Source organism: Mytilus trossulus, chromosome 7 (assembly GCF_036588685.1).
Source record: "Mytilus trossulus isolate FHL-02 chromosome 7, PNRI_Mtr1.1.1.hap1, whole genome shotgun sequence".
NCBI lineage: Eukaryota > Metazoa > Mollusca > Bivalvia > Mytilida > Mytilidae > Mytilus > Mytilus trossulus.
In genome coordinates, this window is record NC_086379.1 from 46,068,729 (window position 1) to 46,075,201 (window position 6,473).

Here is a 6,473-nt window from a genome sequence, read left to right on the forward strand (position 1 = left end):
ATCTTTTTTTTTATACTTACATGACCAACAACAAATTATTGTTTTTAGAAAAAATGTTACAATGTCTTGTGGATTTCCTCTCGAAATACAAAGCAACAAAATCATTTCAAAGCTTGGTTTCTATTTTAGTTATCTCACTTTTTGTTATTTGCTATTATACATCAGTATATTCCACATTAAGTCTCAAGTGTGAGCCTGTTCTGCATCAAAGGGGTAGGTTTAATTTTCTTTACAGACTGGGCAAAACAAGTTTGAGGATAAGTGACAAATGAGTATGCATCATCAATCATGAAATAACTTAATATATATTTTATATTTGTGACTTTTGGATTATAATCTAACAAGGTTCGCCAATTTGATGGGAAAACTACAATTTTATTGCATTTTTGACTTAAAGATTATAAACTTGCAAGGGTTGCCAATTTGTTGTGAAAATATGTTTATTTTCACTTTCAAATATATCTGAACATCGAAACGTTTGATTGGCAATTTAAATTTCTTGATATGATCAGAAATAAATGTATCACTTCAATTCACTTGATGATAATATGTGCTCTTACTTTGAATAAGAGTCCCGTGGCATTCAGATAACAAGGTGCTATTGTTAAACCTATAGTACTAGTGTACGAAATAGGCGGTTTAATTGTTTTCGATCCTCATAATTTCTAAACGGTTTGTTTATTATGTTCAGGCGATCTAATTCTCTGTTAGATCGATTAAAAAAAAACCATAAACTGTATGTATATGCTACATGACTGTCGTCATAGCCGGGGCGTAACTATGGCCATTAAAGTTCACTTCTGCCACCCCTCGTTGTGGCAAGTTTTCTTTAAATGAAAGATTGTTATATGACTTCTTCTATAATTTGGACAGTCAACACTGAGGGGGTAAGTTCGAACACCGCTCGTGCGTGTGCACTTGGCTTCAAACTTAATTGACTAGGAATGTCAGTATTTCTATCGGAAGTCGGTGCTTTTATCCGGGTACTCCGACTTTCTTCACCAATAAAACAAAACTGGGTGCCATGAAATAGCCCAAATTAGAAGCTTAAAAACCATCAAACACCAACAATCAATATATAAGAGGGAAAACGGCGCTGTTCTATAATTAGAAACAATCATTTAAAGTGGTATGGGAGTCTAAAATAGAAATGATAGAATTTGTTCATACTTTGCCAAAACGTAGTATCAATTCAAATGGTCCAAATGGATGAGTTTGATTCATTAGGCACAATGTATTCCTGTTTGATCCCCCTTTATAGGAGAAGCTCTATAAGAAATTACTACAATCTGGAAAAAAGTCCTGGAAATCATTTCTCCTAAAGCATGGTGGGGGTGATTATAACATTTGAATGTCGAAATAACTTAAAGAAGCTCTGTTGTTTATACAAAATCATAGATATAAGAAGATGTGGTATAAGTGACAACGAGACAACTCTCTATTCAAGTCACAATTTGTAAAAGTAAACCATGATAAGTCAAAGGACGGTCTCCAATACATGTCTTAAGTGAGCCTGATTCAGTTTTTTCGTTTGTTGGTGTTCATTATATTTTTTTTCGTTTATGGCTTATCCAAACATGATCCGACCGTTAGTTTTCCAGTTTTCAATTGTTTTGTCATGCATGGGTTTTTCATAGCTTGCTATGCAGTTTGTTATAGGCCGTAATGCAAGTTGTTAGTAAATGGTCATTATTTATTTAGATTTTTTTTTATACTTTCTCCTATTATTTGCTCGAATAGAATTTGATAACGCCACAATTTCTTGGGTTTTTAGAAAAATCCTTGGTTGCCAGTATGGCTGATATGATGATATCGATTCTGGTACATTATAATTTCTGACAGGACAAAATTTCTTCTCATCTCTGGTTTCACTAGCTTTTGGGATCCCATATTCGGTCCAAACGAGTGAGAGCAAAGCAGTAGATGACCTGTTGCTATGTAATATTCCCGCCAAAATCTTACATGCTACACTTTTTTTTAGATGGTTTTGTAATTTTCCACCCGTCATGAGAATTGGAATGAGCAGGACGAACGAACTGTAAGAGATTGAGAGCAGTGAGGAATTCAATACCAAACTCACCAAGCTCCTCTGTAGTGGATAAGCAACACAAACAATAGATAGAAGATGTTTTTAACTTGTACCTGTATATAAATTTTGAGCACATTTTGGAACTTTTATTTTTAAATATTATATAGACTAGCCTTGATAATAACAAACTAGAGGCTCCAAATAGCCTGTGTCGCTCACCTCGGTCTATGTGAATATCAAACAAAGGAAGACAATGGATTCATGACAAAATTGTGTTTTGATGATGGTGATGTGTTTGTACATCTAACTTTACTTAACAGTCTTGCTGCTTACAATTATCTCTATATATAATGAACTTGGCCCAGTAGTTTCAGTGGAATATGTTAATAAAAATTTACAAATTTTATGAAAATTGTTAAAAATTGACTATAAAGGACAATAACTCCTTAGGGGGTCAATTGACCATTTCCGTCATGTTGACTTATTTGTAAATCTTACTTTGCTGAACATTATTGCTGTTTACAGTTTATCTTTATCTATAATAATATTCAAAATAACAAAAAACAGCAAAATTTCCTTAAAATTACCAATTCAGGGGCAGCAACCCAACAACAGAATGTCCGATTTGTCTGAAAATTACAGGGCAGATAGGTCTTGATCTGATAAACAATTTTACTCAATCAGATTTGCTATAAATGCTTTGGTTTTTGAGTTATAAGCCAAAAACTGCATTTTACTCCTTTGTTTTATTTTAAGCCATGGCGGCCATCTTGGTTGGTTGACCGGGTCACGTCACACATTTTTTAAACTAGATACCCCAAAGATGATTGTTGCCAAGTTTAAATTAATTTGGCCAAGTAGTTTCAGAGGAGAAGATTTTTGTAAAAGATAACTAAGATTTATGATAAATGGTTAAAAATTGACTATAAAGGGCAATAACTCCTGAAGGAGGCAACTGGCCATTTCGGTCATTCGACTTATTTGTAAATCTTACTTTGCTGAACATTATTGCTGTTTACAGTTTATCTCTATCTATAATAATATTCAAGATAATAACCAAAAACATCAAAATTTCCTTAAAATTACAAATTCAGGGGCAGCAACCCAACAACGGGTTGTTAGATTCGTCTGAAAATTGCAGGACAGATAGATCTTCACCTTTTGAACAATTTAACCAAATCAGATTTGCTCTAAATGCTTTGGTTTTTGAGTTATAAGCCAAAAACTGCATTTTACCCCTATGTTCTATTTTAAGCCATGACGGCCATCTTGGTTGGTTGACCGGGTCACGCCACACATTTTTTAAACTAGATACCCCAAAGATGTTTGTTGCGAAGTTTAAATTAAATTGGCCCAGAAGTTTCAGAGGAGAAGATTTTTGTAAAAGATAACTAAGATTTACGAAAAATGGTTAAAAATTGACTATAAAGGGCAATAACTCCTGAAGGGGTCAACTGACGATTTTGGACATGTTGACTTATTTGTAAATCTTTCTTTGCTGAACATTATTGCTGTTTTCAGTTTATCTCTATCTATAATAATATTCAAGATAATGACCAAAAACATCAAAGTTTCCTTAAAATTACAAATTTAGGGGCAGCAACCCAACAACGGGTTGTTCGATTCGTCTGAAAATTACAGGGCAGATAGATCTAGACCTTATAAACAATTTTACCCTGTCAGATTTGCTCTAAATGCTTTGGTTTTTGAGTTATAAGCCAAAAACTGCATTTTACTCCTTTGTTTTATTTTAAGCCATGGCGGCCATCTTGGTTGGTTGACCGGGTCACGTCACACATTTTTTAAACTAGATACCCCAAAGATGATTGTTGCCAAGTTTAAATTAATTTGGCCAAGTAGTTTCAGAGGAGAAGATTTTTGTAAAAGATAACTAAGATTTATGATAAATGGTTAAAAATTGACTATAAAGGGCAATAACTCCTGAAGGAGGCAACTGGCCATTTCGGTCATTCGACTTATTTGTAAATCTTACTTTGCTGAACATTATTGCTGTTTACAGTTTATCTCTATCTATAATAATATTCAAGATAATAACCAAAAACATCAAAATTTCCTTAAAATTACAAATTCAGGGGCAGCAACCCAACAACGGGTTGTTCGATTCGTCTGAAAATTACAGGGCAGATAGATCTAGACCTTATAAACAATTTTACCCTGTCAGATTTGCTCTAAATGCTTTGGTTTTTGAGTTATAAGCCAAAAACTGCATTTTACCCCTATGTTCTATTTTTAGCTGTGGCGGCCATCTTGTTGGGTTGACCGGGTCACGCCACACATTTGTTAAACAAGATACCCCAATGATGATTGTGGCCAAGTTTGGTTTAATTTGGTCCAGTAGTTTCAGAGGAGAAGATTTTTCTAAAAGCTAACGACGACGGACGACGACGACGGACGACGACGACGGACGACAGACGACGGACGACGACGACGGACGCCAAGTGATGGGAAAAGCTCACTTGGCCCTTTGGGCCAGGTGAGCTAAAAAATAATGATTTGTTCAGTGGTAATTTGGAAATAAATAATATAACCTGACTTACAATTGAAAATGAATAACTTGGCAGGTCTTTTAAACCACTGAGTTTATAAATTCTATCGGAAAGTATAAGATTACACCAGATCCCTCATAATAAATCTTTTTTTCAAATTAAAACAAAAATTCGGGAAACACTTCCCAAATTTTTTAATGATAACGGAGTATAAATATTATTTAAGTATATATAACCGGAAGAAAAGTGACTTCAGGAACTTTTACAATAATTCGAAAAGTGCTTTAGATGAACTCTCGTTTTAGATTGAATATTTCTATCACGGAACTCTCGTTTTAGTTTTAAATTGAATATTTCTCATTTTAGTTTTAGCAGAATATTTCTTGTTTTATTCTTAAATATAATGTTTCTTATTTCAAGTATCCAAAGAGATTATAGATTTACTATTTTACAACTTAATCCGATGGATGTCAAAAATGCGAGATAATACATGTATCTAGCATTTGAACTACAAAAGCAATTATCGCTATTTTACCAAGTTCAGCCGGAGGACAATAATCCTATTATCATTACATAACATTGGACAATTATATTTATATTTTATGAGAACCTTTTATAATGTTTTAATACCCTTATCTTTGACTTAATTGATGTTTTGTAAACTGATGCATGGGCAGTCTTCCCCTAGCTTTCGAACTGTAAACTTGTGTGAATAAATTTGTATATATATTTTATACGGTCTTAAAGCAGCCATAGTGTCGATTATAGACCTACAGACTTTAATGTAACCCGTGCCGAACTTCACGGACTCATGCCGCAAGTTCACGGGGTTATATATTGGTTGAGGTACCCGCGGCACGATCCGAGCTAGTTCCCCCAAACTAGTAAATAGATACCTCCAGAAACAACACTATGGAAGGAACCTGGAATTACCAGCCTTGCAGAAATGGACATCCGTTTCCGATAACAAAAGAAGATACCGGTTTGGACTTTCTGTGTAAATATTGCGGTAAGACATTGAACGTTTTCACCTACCATCGATGTTATGCAGCTAACGCTCATTGTTACAAGTGCAGACATCATGGACATTTTGCCCGTATGTGTAGTTTTCACGTGAAGTCATGTGAAAACCCAAAACCAAAGAAGAAGTCAAAATCTAAAATGCAAAGAGACAGCGACCGCATGAGAACATTTATTAAGAAGAAACAAATGTCTCAATTTCCGTTTCAAGGACTTGAGGACAAGGAAATCTCTTCATTTACTTGCTCCATACAGGACGAATTTGCGAAACAGAACATTAACAAGTTAAAAGTGTCAAGACCTATATAGTCATTCCCCGTGACACCCCTCATTATTTTTCTCTAGAACTCCTGGAATAGGCCGACCCTTCCCCCATTTTTGGACATTTTTTTCGAATTTTGAGCTTTAGTTTCAGATTTTTGAACATAGCGCCCTTCGAAACCTAGTGCAATAGAAGCGCCTGTTTCTCCTCTACAAGACCTATATAGTCATACCCCGTGACACCCCTCATTATTTTTCTCTAGAACTCTTGGAATATGCCGACCCTACCCCCATTTTGTGGACATTTTTTTCGAATTTTGAGCTCTAGTTTCAGATTTTTGAACATAGCGCCCTTCGATACCTAGTGCAATAGAAGCGCCTGTTTCTCCTCTACAAGACCTATATAGTCATACCCCGTGACACCCCTCATTATTTTTCTCTAGAAGTCCTAGAATAGGCCGACCCTCCTAATTTTTTGACATTTTTTTCGAATTTTGAGCTCTAGTTTCAGATTTTTGAACATAGCGCCCTTCAATACCTAGCGCAAAAGAAGCGCCTGTTTCTCCTCTACAAGACCTATATAGTCTTTCCCCGTGACACCCCTCATTATTTTTCTCTAGAAGCCCTGGAATAGGCCGACCCCCTAATTTTTTGAC